Genomic DNA, 17,830 nt, shown 5'->3' with positions numbered 1-17,830 from the left:
TAAGTATTTAAGAGCAGCATGGTCAGTGTACACAATCACTTTGGATCCTACTAGATAAGATCTAAACTTGTCAATGGCATAAACCACTGCAAGTAATTCTTTTTCTGTGGTTGTGTAGTTCTTTTGTGCGTCATTTAGAACACGGCTGGCATAATAAATGACGTGCAAAAGCTTGTTATGCCTCTGTCCCAACACTGCACCAATGGCTTGGTCACTGGCATCACACATTAGTTCAAATGGCAATGTCCAATCTGGTGCAGAGATGACTGGTGCTGTGACCAGCTTAGCTTTCAGGGTCTCAAATGCCTGCAGACATTGTGTGTCAAACACAAATGGTGTGTCAGCAACTAGCAGATTACTCAGAGGTTTTGCAATTTTCGAAAAATCCTTTATGAACCTTCTGTAGAATCCTGCATGCCCCAAAAAGCTTCTGATTGGCTTAACATTGGCAGGCGGTGGTAATTTTTCAATTACCTCTACCTTTGCCTTATCCACCTCTATTCCCCTACTTGAAATTTTGTGCCCAAGGACAATTCCTTCAGTCACCATAAAGTGACATTTCTCCCAGTTTAAAACCAGGTTAGTCTCTTGGCACCTTTTCAGGACAAGTGATAGGTGGTTAAGACAGGAGCTGAATGAGTCTCCATATACTGAGAAGTCATCCATGAAGACTTCAAGAAATTTCTCCACCATATCAGAGAAGATGGATAGCATGCATCTCTGAAAGGTTGCAGGAGCATTACACAGACCAAAAGGCATCCTTCTGTAGGCAAACACGCCAGAAGGGCAAGTAAATGCTGTTTTCTCTTGGTCCTGAGGATCTACTGCAATTTGGTTGTAACCTGAATAGCCATCCAAAAAGCAGTAATAATCATGACCAACTAGTCTTTCTAGCATTTGGTCTATGAATGGTAAAGGAAAATGATCCTTTCTGGTGGCTGTATTGAGCCTTCTGTAGTCAATACACATACGCCACCCTGTGACTGTTCTTGTAGGAACCAGTTTATTTTTTTCATTATGAACCACTGTCATGCCTCCCTTTTTGGGGACAACTTGGACAGGGCTCACCCAGGGGCTATCAGAAATAGGATAAATAATCCCAGCCTCCAGTAATTTAGTGACCTCTTTCTACACCACCTCCTTCATGGCTGGATTTAGCCTCCTCTGTGGTTGGACCACTGGTTTGGCATTATCCTCCAACAGGATCTTGTGCATGCATCTAGCTGGGCTAATACCCTTAAGATCACTTATGGACCACCCAAGAGCTGTCTTGTGTGTCCTTAGCACTTGAATCAGTGCTTCCTCTTCCTGTGGATTTAAAGCAGAGCTTATGATCACTGGAAAAGTTTCACCCTCTCCCAGAAATGCATACTTCAGGGATGGTGGTAGTGGTTTGAGTTCAGGTTTGGGAGGCTTATCCTCCTCCTGAGGAATTTTCGAAAATTCCTTTGTTTCCTCTGGTTCCTCTTGATCAGGTTGAGCATCCTTGAAGATGTTCTCAAGCTCTGATTCTAGGCTTTCAGTCATATTGATCTCTTCTACCAGAGAGTCAATAATGTCAGCGCCCATGCAGTCATTTGTTGTGTCTGGATGCTGCATAGCTTTTACAGCATTCAACTTGAACTCATCCTCATTGACTCTCAGGGTTACTTCCCCTTTTTGTACATTAATGAGAGTTCTTCCAGTTGCTTGGAAAGGTCTTCCTAGAATGAGAGTTGCACTCTTGTGCTCCTCCATTTCCAGCACCACAAAATCAGTTGGAAAGGCGAATGGCCCAACCTTGACAATCATATCCTCTATTATGCCTGATGGATGTTTAATGGAGCCATCAACAAGTTGGAGGCATATCCTGGTTGGTTTGACTTCTCCAGCCAACCCAAGCTTTCTGATAGTGGATGCAGGTATTAGATTGATGCTTGCTCCAAGATCACATAGGGCTGTCTTGGTGCAAGCACCTTCTAATGTGCATGGTATCATAAAGCTTCCTGGATCTTGAAGCTTTTCTGGTAAGCTTTTCAGAATGACTGCACTGCATTCTTCAGTGAGAAATACTTTTTCAGTTTCTCTCCAATCCTTCTTATGACTTAAGATCTCTTTCATGAACTTAGCATAAGAAGGTATTTGCTCAAGTGCCTCTGCAAACGGAATCTTTATTTCAAGAGTCCTTAGATAGTCTGCAAAGCGGGCAAATTGCTTATCCTGCTCCGCTTGGCGGAGTTTCTGAGGATAAGGCATCTTGGCTTTATATTCTTCAACCTTAGTTGCTGCAGGTTTGTTCCTTACAGAAGTGGTTGAAGAAGCCTTGTTAGAGGGATTACTGTTAGCACTCTCAGGTGTCTGATCCTCCCTTGGCGTCTGAACGCCAGGAATGGGTGAAGATTGGGCGTTAAACGCCAACTTCTCTCCCTTTTCTGGCGTTTGAACGCCAGAACTGGGCAGGGAATGGGCGTTTAGCACCAGCTTTCCTTCCCCTTCTGGCGTTTGAACGCCACTAGCATTCCTCTCTGGGCTCTTATTGTCCTCAGAGGGATTTTGAACAGTGGTTTGGTTATCCTCTGTCAATTGTTCCTTGTTTGACTTTTTGCTCTTTTAAGTGGTGTTGTTCAGTGTCTTCCCACTCCTCAGTTGAACTGCTTGACATTCCTCTGTTATCTGTTTAGATATTTGCTGTTTTGCTTGATTCAACTACAATTCTATGTTCTTGTTGGCAACTTTAGTTTCATGGAGCATCTATTTAAATTCTGCTAACTGTTCTGTCATCAGGAGCAATTGTTGATTAAGCTCAATCATCTGTTCTTGAGGATTAGGGTCAGTGACTACTGTCATGACTTCCTCTTCTGGAGAGAACTCATTGCTAGAGTATAAATATTGGTTTCTAGCAACAGCGTCTATAAGCTCTTGAGCCTCTTCAATTGTCTTCCTCATGTGTATAGATCCACCAGCTGAGTGGTCTAAAGACATCTGAGCTTTTTCTGTAAGCCCATAGTAGAAGATGTCTAACTGTACCCACTCTGAAAACATTTCAGAGGGGCATTTTCTTAGCATACCTCTATACCTCTCCCAGGCATTATACAGAGATTCATTATCCTCTTGTTTAAAGCCTTGGATGTCCAGCCTTAGCTGTGTCATCCTCTTTGGAGGGTAAAAATGATTCAGGAATTTGTCTGATTACTGTTTCCATGTCTTTATGCTTGCTGTAGGTTGGTTATTCAACCACCTTTTAGCTTGATCTTTTACAGCAAATGGAAACAGTAATAGTCTGTAGACATCCTGATCCACCTCTTTATCATGTACTGTGTCAGCAATTTGTAAGAATTGTGCCAGAAACTCAGTAGGCTCTTCCTGAGGAAGACCGGAATACTGGCAATTTTGCTGCACTATGATAATGAGTTGAGGGTTTAGCTCAAAGCTGCTTGCTTTGATGGGAGGTGTACAGATGCTACTCCCATATGCAGCTGTAATGGGGTTAGCATATGACCCCAGAGTCCTTCTGGACTGATCAATCTCACTTAGGTCCATGATGGATAAAGGGAATGATATGGATTGCAAGTAGAAAAATATATATATATATATATATATATATATATATATATTTTGAATTAACCGAAAAAAAATAAAATAGAACAAAAGGAAAATAAATTAAAATTCGAAAATTAAAAGAAAATAAGATCAAAGCAAATTGAAAATTGAATCAATTAGTTAATTAAAAAGATTTTGAGATTAGCAATTAGAAAGATATGATTGAAAAATTTTTATGAAAAAGATTTGATTTTTGAAGTGAAGAAAGAGAAAAACAACAAAATGACACCAAACTTAAAATTTTTAGAAAATCAAACACAATTTTTCGAAAATTTTAAAGGAAAAACACAAAGAGGACACCAAACTTAGAATTTTTACGGATCAAAAAGGGACTAAAGACATGCAAATTCAAAAATTAGAAGAAAAACAAAAGCATGCAATTGACACCAAACTTAAATTATGAAACTAGACTCAACTAAAAGACTCTAAACCAATAAAAACAAAACAGTCCTAATCTAAGCAACAAGATAAGCCGTCAGATGTCCAAACTCGAACAATCCCCGGCAACGGCGCCAAAAACTTGGTGCACGAAATTGCAATCACACTTTTGCAACCTCGCACAACTAACCAGCAAGTGCACTGGGTCGTCCAAGTAATACCTTACGTGAGTAAGGGTCGATCCCACGGAGATTGTCGGCTTGAAGCAAGCTATGGTTATCTTGTAAATCTTAGTCAGGATATGATGTTGCATAAACTTGTTATGCTACGATTTAGGAAATTGCACGAACGGCAAAATTCCTTCCGGCAAGTGCACCGGTTATCGTCAAGTAAAAACTCACAATAGAGTGAGGTCGAATCCCACAAGGATTGGTTGAATGAGCAATTCGAATTAGAAGTTTGTTTAGTTGAGCTGAATCAACTTTTGGATGTGAATTTGCATAAAGTAAATGTGGCAGGAAACGTAAATTGCAAGGAATTGAAATTTGCATAAACTTAAATTTCGAGAATTAAGGTGCGAGGAAGTAAATTGCTGAAATTAAAAGGGAATTGGGGTGATTGCATGAATTGAAATTTGCAGAATGTAAATAGAAAGTGTAGATATGAAAGAGGGGTTCATTGGGGTCAGGAGATATTGAAATCTCCGAATCAAAACATTTTCATCTCTTCCTCAACCAATGCATTCATTGAATCTTGCTTGGCAATCTTATATGATTGGATCCCAATTCCTTGGCTCACCAATTCTCTCTAAAAACAAACAAATTCCCAATCCTTTGGTTTAAATGTTCATAAGAAGAGATGATGCTCGATCACTGATTATACCACACAGTTTCATGAACCACAATTTGGTAGGATTACATGTCACAATATCCATCCAAATCCCAATCCAATTCACTGTGAGAAAGCTTTTCTAGCATGAATCCATCATTCCTTTCCCAAGGTTCCGAAGGATTCCAATTATGGGTAGTTTCTTTCCCAAGACAACTACCCAATGGAATTAGATCGAGAAGCTTTCTAACAAAATTCAAGAGAAAAGATTGAAGAAGAAGATAAAAACTATTATTGATTCATTGAATTACAATAGAGCTCCCTAACCCAATGAAGGGGGTTTAGTGAATCATAGCTCTGAATTCAATTACAAAGTATGAAAAATAGCAAAATGATCAAAAGTTCCAAAGTGTCAAAAGTGTGTCAACTAACTTCAATTCTATCCTATTTATACACTTTCTAAATTGAGCTTCTGTTGTGTTTCTTGGGCTTTGAGGCTTTTCCTTGATTTCCTTTTGCTTTGGGTTTATGGTCCATAATCCTGATGAGGCTGTGATCCCATTCTGTAACATTCATTGAGCAAACTTAGTGATAAACAAGTAATGACACAAGACTCAACAATTTGAAGTTCCAGACTCATCAATTCTTCAGGCCCAATCCCATAAACCATGATATTCAATTGGGTTTCATACCATAATACGTTTAAGTTGAACTTTGTGCTCAAAAGCTAACTTAAACTTCAATATATTTGGCCCAGAAACCCTTCCAAAAAGTGGCGTTTAAGTTGAAGTTTAAGTTTCAGTTTAAGGTTAAACTGAAACTTAAACGTGGAAATGGAAGAAAGCAACTATGGGTTGTGGTATGGTCGAACACGTTTAAGCTTTAGTTTAAGGTTAAACTAAAGCTTAAACGTGGAATTGAAGAAAGCAACCCTGGAGGCAATTTGAGTCGAACACGTTTAACCCCCAGTTTAAGGTTAAACTGGAGGTTAAACGTGGGAATGAAGAAAGTAGCCCATGAGTGTGAATGGGTCGAACACGTTTAACCTCCAGTTTAAGGTTAAACTGGAGGTTAAACGTGGAAAATGAGAAGGCAACCCTGGAGGCAATTTGTGGTCGAACACGTTTAACCTCCAGTTTAAGGTTAAACTGGAGGTTAAACGTGGGAATGAAGAAAGTAGCCCAGGAGTGTGGATAAGTGTCGAACACGTTTAAGCTCCAGTTTGAGGTCAAACTGGAGCTTAAACGTGGAAATGGCTTCCTGGTGCATAATGTGGTTCGAACACGTTTAACCTCCAGTTTAAGGTTAAACTGGAGGTTAAACGTGGAAATGCTCCCTTGGTGCCATTCTCATTCTGGCGTTTAACCTTCAGTTTAAGGTTAAACTGGAGGTTAAACACCAGTTTCCTCTTTTCTCAGCTTTCATGATTCTGGCGTTTAACCTTCAGTTTAACCTTAAACTGAAGGTTAAACGACACTTTTCAGCTTTGGTGCATTTCTTATTCTGGCGTTTAACTTCCAGTTTAAGGTTAAACTGGAGGTTAAACGCCAGTTTCAGCATTATATGGCTTGGCACATGTGATCTTCAAGCTTCCTTTATTGATTTTGTTGCTTCTTTGCCTAGCCTCTTCTTCCCTGAAATCATCCAAACAATTGCATCAAAGTCTTGCAAAATTTCATGAGAAATCTTCCATTCATAGCATTCAAGTAATATAACTAAAACTCATGGAATTTGCATTAAAATTATACTGCTTGGATGATTCATTACTTTGTTGTTCATTTAACCATTCTTGGTTACTTTAAGCTCAAGAAAATGCATAAAACAACTAAAACTAACAGAAAAATGCTAGTGAAACTAGCCTAAGATGCCTTGGCATCACAACACCAAACTTAATACTTGCTTGTCCCTAAGCAAGTCCTGAGTTATTTGAGAAGAAAGTATGAAACAAAAAGCAATTACATTGGCTATATTAGCAAGCATTTGAAGTTCATCAGAAGGGTTTTATGCAGAAAGTTGCAGCATCACTTTTTCATTCTTATCAGGTAGGATTATCACTTTTTTATTGCATCCATCAAACACTGCTATGGTCTCTTATTATTCTTATGTCCTTGGCACTTTTTCTTTCTTTGTTTTTCTTTTTCTTAGAGCTCCTTTGCTCCTTGTTTGCTTAGTGTCATGTGTTGCACAAGCCTTTGGCATTTTCTTTTTCTTATCAGTGCAGTACACATATCCACTACAGGCATTTTAGTTCACATTTCTTTTTGAGACATTGGTGCCTAGCACCTCTTTGTGTAACTAAATGTTTTGTAGCTAGGTTGCTCTTGATAATGGACTTTTGGTTGATAATCCCGGGTTAGTTAACCCAAGTTACCAAGTGTTGAAACACTCCACAGAACCTATTCATCCAAGCAGATCCTAGTACATAAACACCACAGGCATATGTCTCAAAAGTTCAAACCATTGGTGCCTAGCTTCATTTTCTTAATTCTTTTGCTTTTTGGTTGCCCTTTTTCAGTGGCTTTTCTTCTTCTTTTTCTTTCTTTTTCATGGCCAAAGACATTTATTCATCAAGATCCATAGACAGTATTCAACTTCTACACAAAAAATGATAATTCTACACTCAATTTCCAGTGAGCTGACTAAACAATCAAGCATGCATACCACCACTTAATTCTACTTGATTTGTCACTAATTGAGCCAAGTTACTTTTGTTCAAACTTTTCTTTTAATTTTTGGAAACAGAACAAGTATGGCAAGCATTTGTTTAAGAAGGTGGAGTTATATCCAAACATCTAGGCATTCACTTTATTCAAAGCAATAAACAGACAAACATACTAAAAACTTCACATTCCATAAAGATTCAACAATTACAGTTTAAACTAGAACAAGCATGCTTTTGTTTGCCTTTTAAAGAATGGTCAAGGAACAACACCACCTTGTGAAATTTCTTGTTTTCTCTTTGTTGCCAGGAAACAATTTGATTTCTCCTTCTTCTCCTAGTTGTTGATTCATGTTCTTTCTAAGGTCCTAGTTTCCTTTCCTGCAAAGAGTGATGAAGTTGCTTGCTTCTCAAGCACTTGAGTGGTTAGCTCAATTATGTATGGGCAAGTGTCTGACTCTTAAGTTGGTGTGTGAACACCAAACTTAGTCTCCTACTTACTCCTCTGCTCTTTGAATCCTTGAATTCTCCTTGGAATGAAGTTGCTGCTAAGGATTTTAAGTATTTCTGTGATTGCTTAGAATGGTTGTTCCTTTCATATAATTCAAAGGTTGTTGTGTTCAGTTAATCTGTATGTTGGAACACCAAACTTAGAGTCACACATTCCCCTTTGAATTATTGATCCACAAATTCATTGTTTGGTGTGAAACACCAAACTTAATTCTTTGCAATGCACAGAGACTACTTCACCTTTTTATTGAAACAAATAAAAGAAACAGTAAAGGAGTATTACCTCAGGTTGGGTTGCCTCCCAACAAGCGCTTCTTTAACGTCACTAGCTTGACGGTTGTCCCTTGTTAGGGTGGATTGTAGTGCTTGATGTCCTCTCCTCTTACTATGGAAACATCCCCATTTGATTCCTTCATGATTTCCAAATGTTCCATAGAAAGAACTTTCCTGATTGTGAACACTTGAGGGAGCTGGGAAGGAATAGGTTTGAGGCCAGGTGGGATTGGCAGATAATGACTTGATATCACTTTATCTCCCGGAGAGAAACCTTCAGTGGGAATTTTCTTGTTTCTCTACCCTCTTGGTAATTTCTTTACAATTCTTCTCTCTCTCTTGAGGATTTCTTCATTGACCCTTATGCTAGCAGGACCCTTCTGATTTGTTTCTATTGATTCTTGTGGCTTTAACTCTTGTAATTCTTGTTTGCCTTCAAAAGATTGTTTTAGAGTTTCAGCTGCTGAATTGCTTTCCTCCAAGCACAGATTGCTACTATCATCCTTAGGCTTTTCAGGTTCTGGTTCAGGCTCAGATGCAGGTTTAAAAACATGGAAAACGAGCTGTTCATCATGTACTCTCAAAATTAGCTCTCCTTGTTCTTTATCTATGAGCGCTCTAGCAGTGGCTAGAAATGGCCTTCCCAGAATGATAGGGTGTAGGTAGCTTTCCTCCATGTCCAAAATGACAAAGTCTGTGGGGAAAAAATAATTTCCCACTTTCACCAGCACATTCTCAACTACCCCTTCAGCTTGCTTTTGAGTTTTGTCAGCCAGTTGTATGATTACATCAGTAGATCTCACCTCATTCAGTTGTAGCCTCCTCATAAGAGTCAGAGGTATCACATTTATGCTAGCTCCTAGATCACAGAATCCTCTGTCAATTTTTGTTTCCCCTATGATGCAGGGGATATGAAAACTTCCTGGGTCTGTTTTCTTAGAGACCATAGCCTTCTTGATGAGTGCACTGCATTCTTTGTTCATTATTACAGTTTGTCCTCCCTTCAAAACTCTTTTCTTGCTCAGCAATTCCTTCAAATACTTGATATGTGTAGGCATCTGCTGGAGGATCTCAAGAAAGGGAATATTGATGTGGAGAGACTTAAATGTCTCTAAGAACTTTGAATATGTTTTCTCTTTTTCACCTCCTCCTAACCTCTGAGGGAATGGTGCTTTTGGTTGGTATGATCCCAGCATGCCTTCCTTTTGCATTTCCTTGGCTTGCTCAGTTTCACTTTCCTGCTTAGCTTCTTCCACACCTTCTTTCAAGATTTTTGGCTCCTTTTCTGAGGGTCTGATTCCTTCTTCTTCTGAGACTTCCTTCAATATGGTGATGGCCTTGCATTCTTCCCATCTCACTCCCTTTTGTTCCCCCTTAGGATTCTTTTCTGTGTCACTAGGGAATACTGCAGTTGACTTGGGGGCCTGTTGAGATAGCTCTCCTACTCGAGACTCCATCCACTTGAGTTTTTCACCATGGCTCCTTAAGGTCGATCTCACATCTTCCCTAAAACTTTTCAACTCATTTATGTCCTGACCCATGTTTGCTAGTATTCCTTCTATCCTGTTTAATTGATCTTGAAATTGTTGGTTCGGATTGGATTGGGCAGGTTGATTATTTTGGCCATGATATGGTGGTTGGGAGTAAGTGTTTTGTGTGGCTTGGTATGATCTTTGGTTGGAGTTTTGGTATGTGGAATTGTTATGTTGGTTGTGGTTGTAAAGTTTGTGGTTTTGTGGTTGGGTTTGCTGGTTTCCCCACCCAAAGTTTGGGTGGTTTTTCCATCCTGGGTTGTAAGTGTTGGAATGTGGATCATATGATTGCCTTTGTTGATTTCCCATATAATTGGCCTCTTCCCAATCACCTCCTTCAATGCTTACTTCCTCTTGATCTTGTGTGTGTATTGCAGCCACTTGCTTTGTGTCTAATTTCCTGGTGAGCTTTGCTAGTTGCTTGGCAAACACCTTGTTTTGGGCTAGAATTGTATCAACATGGTTCAGCTCCATGACTCCCTTAGTGTTGTGTCTCTCTAAAGCATACTAGTACTCATTCTCAGCCACTGTCTCAATCACTTCAATGGCTTCTTCCACAGTCTTTTTCCTGTTCAATGAACCTCCTGATGAATGGTCTACAGCCTTCCTTGATTCATAAGAAAGTCCATCATAGAAAATATGCAATTGCACCCAGTCAGGGAACATGTTGGGTGGACATTTCCTTGTCAATTCTTTGAACCTCTCCCATGCCTCGTAGAGCGTCTCACCATCTTGTTGTCTAAAAGTCTGAACCTCAGATCGAAGCCTATTGACCTTTTGTGGGGGGTAGAAACGTGCCAGAAACTTGCTCTCCACCTCATCCCAGGTTGTTAGGCTGTCCCTTGGGAATGATTCCAGCCACTTAGCTGCCTTGTCCCTAAGTGAAAATGGGAACAAGAGCAGTTTATAGGCATCTTCCTGGACTCCATTGGACTTCACAGTGTCGCAAATTCTCAGGAATTTTGTGAGATGTTGGTTTGGGTCTTCATTAACACTCCCACCAAATGAACAATGGTTCTCCACCAGTGATATTAACTGTGGTTTGAGTTCAAAATTATTGGCCTGAATGGGTGGTTTCTGAATGCTGCTTCTATAATTCCCAGAGGTTGGGTTTATGTATGAACCAAGAACCCTCCTCTCAGGAATGGCATTGTTTCCATCATCCCTCTCATGGTTGTGAAATTCTCTATCCATGTTGAGATCTAGAGCTTCCTCAAAGTTGTCCTCAGATTCTCCTTCAGATTCTTCTTCTCTCAGTACTCTCTTCCCTCTTGCTTCCCTTCTAAGTCTATGAAGGGTCCTCTCTGGTTCGGTATATGGAGGAGTTGATGCCTCTCCTCTCCTACCTGTCATACAAGAACACACCACAAGCAACAAACAAGTGGAATACTCTTGGTTAATGGAAGAGTATGGTTAGAGCAGTTGAGGAATTAATTCAAATAGTTAGTGGGTCAGTGAGTTAGTTGCTTGAATTGAAAGGCATAAGAAAGAAAAAGCAAATAATAGAGTGCAGAAACTAGAATTCAACAAGTAACTTAAACTAAATTAACAAAACAAGAAAAATGCTCAATCTAGTTAACTTCCAATTTGAGAATTGTCAATCGAAAACCAATCCCCGGCAACGGCGCCATAAACTTGATGTTGCATAAACTTGTTATGCTACGATTTAGGAAATTGCACGAACGGCAAAATTCCTTCCGGCAAGTGCACCGGTTATCGTCAAGTAAAAACTCACAATAGAGTGAGGTCGAATCCCACAAGGATTGGTTGAATGAGCAATTCGAATTAGAAGTTTGTTTAGTTGAGCGGAATCAACTTTTGGATGTGAATTTGCATAAAGTAAATGTGGCAGGAAACGTAAATTGCAAGGAATTGAAATTTGCATAAACTTAAATTTCGAGAATTAAGGTGCGAGGAAGTAAATTGCTGAAATTAAAAGGGAATTGGGGTGATTGCATGAATTGAAATTTGCAGAATGTAAATAGAAAGTGTAGATCAGAAAGAGGGTTCATTGGGGTCAAGAGATATTGAAATCTCCGAATCAAAACATTTTCATCTCTTCCTCAACCAATGCATTCATTGAATCTTGCTTGGCAATCTTATATGATTGGATCCCAATTCCTTGGCTCACCAATTCTCTCTAAAAACAAACAAATTCCCAATCCCTTGGTTTAAATGTTCATAAGAAGAGATGATGCTCGATCACTGATTATACCACACAGTTTCATGAACCACAATTTGGTAGGATTACATGTCACAATATCCATCCAAATCCCAATCCAATTCACTGTGAGAAAGCTTTTCTAGCATGAATCCATCATTCCTTTCCCAAGGTTCCGAAGGATTCCAATTATGGGTAGTTTCTTTCCCAAGACAACTACCCAATGGAATTAGATCGAGAAGCTTTCTAACAAAATTCAAGAGAAAAGATTGAAGAAGAAGATAAAAACTATTATTGATTCATTGAATTACAATAGAGCTCCCTAACCCAATGAAGGGGGTTTAGTGAATCATAGCTCTGAATTCAATTACAAAGTATGAAAAATAGCAAAATGATCAAAAGTTCCAAAGTGTCAAAAGTGTGTCAACTAACTTCAATTCTATCCTATTTATACACTTTCTAAATTGAGCTTCTGTTGTGTTTCTTGGGCTTTGAGGCTTTTCCTTGATTTCCTTTTGCTTTGGGTTTATGGTCCATAATCCTGATGAGGTTGTGATCCCATTCTGTAACATTCATTGAGCAAACTTAGTGATAAACAAGTAATGACACAAGACTCAACAATTTGAAGTTCCAGACTCATCAATTCTTCAGGCCCAATCCCATAAACCATGATATTCAATTGGGTTTCATACCATAATACGTTTAAGTTGAACTTTGTGCTCAAAAGCTAACTTAAACTTCAATATATTTGGCCCAGAAACCCTTCCAAAAAGTGGCGTTTAAGTTGAAGTTTAAGTTTCAGTTTAAGGTTAAACTGAAACTTAAACGTGGAAATGGAAGAAAGCAACTATGGGTTGTGGTATGGTCGAACACGTTTAAGCTTTAGTTTAAGGTTAAACTAAAGCTTAAACATGGAATTGAAGAAAGCAACCCTGGAGGCAATTTGAGGCGAACACGTTTAACCTCCAGTTTAAGGTTAAACTGGAGGTTAAACGTGGGAATGAAGAAAGTAGCCCAGGAGTGTGAATGGGTCGAACACGTTTAACCTCCAGTTTAAGGTTAAACTGGAGGTTAAACGTGGAAAATGAGAAGGCAACCCTGGAGGCAATTTGTGGTCGAACACGTTTAACCTCCAGTTTAAGGTTAAACTGGAGGTTAAACGTGGGAATGAAGAAAGTAGCCCAGGAGTGTGGATAAGTGTCGAACACGTTTAAGCTCCAGTTTGAGGTCAAACTGGAGCTTAAACGTGGAAATGGCTTCCTGGTGCATAATGTGGTTCGAACACGTTTAACCTCCAGTTTAAGGTTAAACTGGAGGTTAAACGTGGAAATGCTCCCTTGGTGCCATTCTCATTCTGGCGTTTAACCTTCAGTTTAAGGTTAAATTGGAGGTTAAATGCCAGTTTCCTCTTTTCTCAGCTTTCATGATTCTGGCGTTTAACCTTCAATTTAACCTTAAACTGAAGGTTAAACGCCAGAATAAGAAATGCACCAAAGCTAACTGGAGGTTAAACGCCAGTTTCAGCATTATATGGCTTGGCACATGTGATCTTCAAGCTTCCTTTATTGATTTTGTTGCTTCTTTGCCTAGCCTCTTCTTCCCTGAAATCATCCAAACAATTGCATCAAAGTCTTGCAAAATTTCATGAGAAATCTTCCATTCATAGCATTCAAATAATATAACTAAAACTCATGGAATTTGCATCAAAATTATACTGCTTGGATGATTCATTACTTTGTTGTTCATTTAACCATTCTTGGTTACTTTAAGCTCAAGAAAATGCATAAAACAACTAAAACTAACAGAAAAATGCTAGTGAAACTAGCCTAAGATGCCTTGGCATCAGGATATCAGAAATTATCAGGATTGATTGTGAAAAGCAAAAGAACATGAAATAAGTACTTGTTATGCAGTAATAGAGAATAGGTTGAGGTTTTGGAGATGCTCTGTCTTCTGAACCTCTGCTTTCCTACTGTCTTCTTCTTCAAACATGCAAGGCTCCTTCCATGGCAAGCTGTATGTAGGGTTTCACCGTTGTCAATGGCTACCTCCCGTCCTCTCAGTGGAAATGTTCAACGCACCCTGTCACGGCACGGCTATCCATCTGTCGGTTCTCGATCAGGCCGGAATAGAATCCATTGATTCTTTTGCGTCTGTCACTAACGCCCCGCCCTCAGGAGTTTGAAGTTCGTCACAGTCATTCAATCATTGAATCCTACTCAGAATACCACAGACAAGGTTTAGACCTTCCGGATTCTCTTGAATGCCGCCATCAGTTCTAGCTTATACCACGAAGATTCTGATTAAAGAATCCAAGAGATATCTACTTAATCTAAGATAGAATGGAGGTGGTTGTCAGGCACACGTTCATATTTGAGAATGATGATGAGTGTCACGGATCATCACATTCATCCGGGTTAAGAGCAAGTTATATCTTAGAACGGAAGCAAGCATGATTGAATAAGAAACAGTAGTAATTGCATTAATCCATCAAGACACAGCAGAGCTCCTCACCCCCAACCATGGGGTTTAGAGACTCATGCCGTGGAAGGTACACAAAGAAACGTGTAAAGTGTCTTGAGGTACAGATACAATGTCAAAAGATCCTATTAATAGTGAACTAGTAACCTAGGGTTTACAGAATTGAGTAAATGACAGAAAAATCCACTTCCGGGCCCACTTGGTGTGTGCTTGGGCTGAGCATTGAAGCATTTTCGTGTAGAGGCTCTTTCTGGAGTTAAACGCCAGCTTTTATGCCAGTTTGGGCGTTTAACTCCAATTTTTATGCCAGTTCCAGCGTTAAACGCTGGAAATTCTGAGGCTGATTTGCAACGCCAGTTTGGGCCATCAAATCTCAGGCAAAGTATGGACTATTATACATTGCTGGAAAGCCCAGGATATCTACTTTCCAATGCCGTTGAGAGCGTGCCAATTGGGCTTCTGTAGCTCCAGAAAATCCATTTCGAGTGCAGGGAGGTCAGAATCCAACAGCATCTGCAGTCCTTTTAGCCTCTGAATCAGATTTTTGCTCAGATCCCTCAATTTCAGCCAGAAAATACCTGAAATCATAGAAAAACACACAAACTCATAGTAAAGTCCAGAAAAGTGAATTTTAATTAAAAACTAATAAAAATATACTAAAAACTAACTAAATCATACTAAAAACATACTAAAAACAATGCCAAAAAGCGTATAAATTATCCGCTCATCAGTGCCTCAGTCATGAAACTGAGGGTGGTCTTAGATAGATCAGAGACTATGTTTGCTAAGCTAGAGAGGCTCTGCTCAGAATTTTCTGTCTGTTGCTGAGAAGATGATGGGAAAGGTTTGCTATTTCCAAACTTATTTCTCCCACCATTATTGTTATTGAAGCCTTGTTGAGGCTTCTGTTGATCCTTCCATGAGAAATTTGGGTGATTCCTCCATGAAGAATTGTAGGTGTTTCCACAGGGTTCTCCCATGTAATTCACCTCTTCCATTGCAGGATTATTAGGGTCATAATCTTCTCCTTCAAAGGAGGCTTCTTTAGCACTGCCAGATGCAGCTTGCAATCCAGTCAGATTCTGAGAAATTATATTGACTTGCTGAGTCAATATTTTGTTCTAAGCCAAATGGTATTCAGAGTATCAATCTCAAGAACTCCTTTCTTCTGAGTTGTCCCATTGTTCACAGGATTTCGTTCAGAAGTGTACATGAACTGGTTATTTGCAATAATTTCAATAAGTTCCTGGGCTTCTGTAGGCGATTTCTTCAGTTGAATAAATCCACCTGCAGAATGGTCCAATGACATCTTGGATAACTCAGACAGACCATCATAGAAGATACCTATGATGCTCCATTCTGAAAGCATGTCAGAAGGACACCTTCTGATCAATTGCTTGTATCTTTCCCAAGCTTCATAGAGGGGTTCACCTTCCTTCTGTTTGAAGGTTTGAACTTCCACTCTAAGCTTACTCATCTTTTGAGGTGGAAAGAATTTAGCTAAGAAGGCATTGACCAGCTTTTCCCAAGAGTTCAGGCTGTCTCTAGGTTGTGAGTTCAACCATATACTAGCTCTGTCTCTTATAGCAAAAGGGAAAAGCATAAGTCTGTAGACCTCAGGATCAACTCCATTAGTCTTAACAGTGTCACAGATTTGCAAAAATTCAGCCAAGAACTGATGAGGATCTTCCAATGGAAGTCCATGAAACTTGCAATTCTGTTGCATCAGAGAAACTAATTGAGGCTTAAGCTCAAAGTTGTTTTCTCCGATGGCAAGAATAGAGATGTTTCTCCCATAGAAGTCGGGAGTAGGTGCAGTAAAGTCACCAAGCACCTTCCTTGCATTGTGGGTATTATTGTTATTTTCGGTTGCCATGTCTTCTTCTTTTTCGAAGATTTCTGTCAGGTCCTCTCCAGAGAGTTGTGCTTTAGCTTCTCTTAGTTTCCTTTTTAGAGTCTTTCCAGGTTCAAGATCAGCTTCAACAAGAATGCCTTTATCTTTATTCCTACTCATATGAAAGAGAAGAAAACAAAGAAAGTATGAAATCCTCTATGTCACGGTATAGAAATTCCTTGATGTGTCAGAGGAAAAGAAGAATAGAAGGATGAGGTAGATAAAGAAGAATTCGAAAATATAGAGAGGGAGGGGGTCCGAATTTTTAAGAGAGGAGGAGTGTTAGTGATTAAATAGAAAGAGATGAGAGAGGTAATTTTCGAAAATTTTTAAATAAAATAAAATTAGAGTTTAAAACAATTAGTTAATTAAAAAGATTTTTGAAAAAGTTGTTAATGGTTTTCGAAAATTAGAGAGAAAGAAGTAGTTAGGTGGTTTTGAAAAAGATAAGAGATAGTGATTAGTTGAAAAAGATTTGGAAATAATTTCAAAAAGATAAGGAGTTAGAAAAAAGAGAGTTTGAAATCAAATCAAAAGAGATATCATTGAAAAAAATTTGATTTTAAAAAGATATGATTGAAAAAGATATGATTGAAAAAGATTTGATTTTTTAAAAAGATATGATTGAAAAGATATAGTTGAAAAAGATTTGATTTTTAAAATTGATGACTTGACTAATAAGAAATTAAAAGATATGATTCTAAAATTCAAATATTGAACCTTTCTTAACAGGAAAGTAACAAACTTGAAATTTTTGAATCACAACATTAATTGTTAGCAAGGATTTTCAAAAATATTAAAAGAAAAAGGAAAAAGATTTGATTTTGAAAAAGATATGATTGAGAAGAGAGGATATAAAAAAGATAAGATTTTGAAAAATTAGTTTTAAAACTTGAAAAATTGAAAAAGATTTGAATTGAAAACAAAACTACCTCATTGGTGCTATCCAGGCATTAAACGCCCAGAATGGTATCCATTCTGGCGTTTAATGCCCACTTGGCTACCTCCTTGGGCATTAAACGCCCAGCCAGGTACCCTAGCTGGCGTTTAATCGCCAGAATTCCTTCTTCACTGGGCGTTTTGAACGCCCAGCTTTTTCCCTGTGATTCCTCTGCTGTACATTCTGAATCTTTAATTCTCTGTATTATTGACTAAAATTTTTTTTGAATTTTTAATGATGAGAGAGAAAAATAACAAAATGAAACTAATGATGAAAAACTAAGATCAAATAAAAAATGCATGCAAGAACACATAAGTTTGGATATCTTAGAACAAGAATAAGCTTGGATTAAATAGAAAATAGTAGTAATTGCATTAATTCATGAGGAACAGTATAGCTCCACACTTTAATCCATGAGGTGTAGAAACTCCACCATTGAAATACATAAGTGATGAAGGTCCAGGCATGGCTGAATGGCCAGCCCTCGAAGCGTGATCAAGAGATCAACAGTGATACAAAGATAGTCTCAAAAATGATCTAAAGATCTCTCCCTCCAAATACAATAGAAAAAGGTCCTATTATGACTAGTAACCTA

General features: G+C 38.7%; 1 non-coding gene across 1 annotated transcript; it reads left to right on the top strand.

Moving 5' to 3' along the window:
• Positions 1-15,764: 15,764 nt before the first annotated feature.
• LOC130971388 (small nucleolar RNA R71) lies at positions 15,765-15,872 on the top strand. The gene has a single exon (XR_009082610.1). It is a non-coding gene; the product is annotated as a small nucleolar RNA R71 (small nucleolar RNA).
• Positions 15,873-17,830: the final 1,958 nt, after the last annotated feature.

This window comes from Arachis stenosperma, chromosome 3 (genome assembly GCF_014773155.1).
Source record: "Arachis stenosperma cultivar V10309 chromosome 3, arast.V10309.gnm1.PFL2, whole genome shotgun sequence".
Taxonomy (NCBI): Eukaryota; Viridiplantae; Streptophyta; class Magnoliopsida; order Fabales; family Fabaceae; genus Arachis; species Arachis stenosperma.
Note: the sequence above shows the minus strand (reverse complement) of the source record. Positions and strands in the feature narration are given on the sequence as shown.